This window comes from Mytilus trossulus, chromosome 8 (assembly GCF_036588685.1).
Source record: "Mytilus trossulus isolate FHL-02 chromosome 8, PNRI_Mtr1.1.1.hap1, whole genome shotgun sequence".
NCBI lineage: Eukaryota > Metazoa > Mollusca > Bivalvia > Mytilida > Mytilidae > Mytilus > Mytilus trossulus.
In genome coordinates, this window is record NC_086380.1 from 58,349,729 (window position 1) to 58,352,594 (window position 2,866).

Here is a 2,866-nt window from a genome sequence, read left to right on the forward strand (position 1 = left end):
CACATATTTTTCTTTCTCATAGCTCATAATTTTGAACTTTATAAGACAATTTGTCATGGATTTTTAATTTCAACAAAAAAATAATAAAAATCAAAAGTTTGGCCAAAACTTACAGATAAACAAATAAATGACAACCAACCCTGTAGTAATTGACTGATACTTTTGAAGTAAATGAAAAGCAGGTATCATGACATTCTGAAAATTTTAGAATACACCTTATCGCTATTTGTCCGCCATTACTGGATATCACACAGGTTCCCTTAATATTTTGACGTCATAAAACAAAATATCTGATGGCACAATGGAAAAGTAATTGTTGTATTCATCAAAAGTTCAAGCGACCAGGTCAGCCGGAATAAGTGATAAGGTGTATTGTCTGGTTGTATTCATTTGCAGCAGTTTTCTAGATATATGTTAAATTTCCTGCATTTTCCCTGATTCATTATTTTATTGCCATGTTTATTTACCAGAAGGATAACAAGGATCAATTCTGAAATTTGGTTCTAATTTGTGAAGAGGTAAAATATATTCCCTAAAGATAAAAGAATCAATTCTAAAAATAAATTTAATTTTCCCTCATTTTAAAATGTTGTTTAATATAAATTAAATGCATACCTTTCCAGGTGCATTGATTTAGTTGTTGGAAATAAATTGGAAAGTTGAAAATAAAAACACAATTAAGTATTTTAAATATTTATGCATCTACATAAAACAGTTAGGTATGGCTACAGAAAAGTTTCAGAATAGGTAATTCTAGACATCTATATGTGCGTTTGAATGATTGCTTTCTTTGTTTGCTTTATCCTGTTGCCCCTTGGTGGAGTATTGTCCACTATCGATATTTCTTCACCTTGCTCTGTTCTTTGCCAGCCTCTCCAGATCCTGCTACTTGTACCCTTCTTTCTCCATCTCGGTTTGAATGATTTGTTCAATATATTCTTTATGCATTTTGAGATGGCTTGAATATCGAATGATACTTATAGATATACTTTTAACACTCTTTTGGACAATTTAAGATTGGAAACTGTTTTGTTTAAACCAAAATTTCTTCTGCAATCCTTATATGGTTAAACATATCACTGTTCTAGGTGGAATACCAACATTGATATTCCCCTATAAGTCTTTGTGTTAAATTTGCATTTTTCAAACAATTGTGTAGAATTTATCTTTGATTCAAATAAAGAAATACTTGGCATGAGTTTTACCCTGTCCAGTAGTAAAGAAACAATTTCACATAACATTGCATTGCATTTAAAAATATAACCATCACTGAAAGTAAACCAATCAAAATCCCCCCTATATAACCGGTGTACAAGCTTTTGCAACCATGTAACCTCAAGTTTCCAAAATATTTTATAGAAACCCCAAATAAAATAATAATGGTGCTTCGAAATACCCAAGAGATATGTTTATTAACCAGAAATGTTTTACTGCAATGAACTATAGGATTAGTTACATACAACTGTCTAATTCAAGGGTATTTTTTTCGACCTATTTTTGTCTGCAACCGGATGTGACGTACCATGATTTGGTGGTATTACACTACTACAACAAAAATGAATAAGTTGTGTATACAATGCTCTGATTTTGTGTGTACTGGTGCAAGTTTCATTCGTTTCACTATTATCTTAAAATATTATTATGCTTTCTCTCACCATTTTATAAAATTGTTATATAATTAGAAAATCTATACATCTGCCGAAGTTGTTGTATTTTGAAAAGAATATGATAAAATTATCGAACTCCAATTCAAAATCAAAAAGGAGATGCCCATAAAAAACTGAAAAAAAATCGAACCATGTGAATCAACAGAACGTCAAGTGAAATAACATTTACAGATATTTCACAAAGATAATGGTGGATAACATGGTGGTGAACCCCCAATTCTATGACAGTTACATTTGTAGTTGTTAGAGATTCAGTCGTATTGTCAAAGTTTGATTAGAAATTTGAATATTAAAAAAATGATGTGGTATGATTGTCAATGAGACAATACTTCACCAGAGACAAATAACACAGAAATAGGTCTACGCACGGCCTTCAACAATGTACAAAATCTGATTTTATAGGTCATATATATTTATATATTGTATACGATTGAAACAAATATATGGTAATAGTCAGATTTTAAGATCATTATGTAAGATTGCACCAGTCACAAAGAAAGTGACTAACTCTTTTTTTGTGTTATTTACGTTTAAGGTGATACCCAACACATTCACTGAAATTTATTTGGCTCGTTTAATTTTCATAAAATTTTGACAAATGATTCACTTTGACCCTATGACAAAAATATAAAGATTTCCACAAATTTGAACCACCCATTTTATATAGCATTTTGACAAACACTAATTTTGATCATTGAGAAGCTTAATATTCCTTTAACAACACAATGCTATTAAAACGTTTAGGTGATTTTACAGGGTTATCTCCCTGTAGTGTTAGGTACCACCTTAATTTACCTTTCTCCTACAAAGAAAAGTAAATTAACAGTCGCACACATACTTTTTACCTTTACATCAACTATCTATCAATATTGTAAAAATAAGTAGAGATAGTATGTTTGCCACTGAGACAACTATTCACCTAAATTCAAAGGAAGTATTGTCAGCAGTTATAGGCAACGGACTTCAACTGTTAGAAAAAAAACATACCTTGTAGTCGGCTATAAAAGGCCCGAAATGACAAATATGAAACAATTCAATCGAGGAAACTAGCGGTTTTTTTTTAAAAACCAAACGATTTACGAAAAATCAATATGACAGTTGAACCAACACCAAACTCTGAAGTACTAGCTTCAGACTTAGGACAGACACAACAATAATGCGGTGGTCTTAAACATGTTTGTGAGCTCTCGTCCATTCCT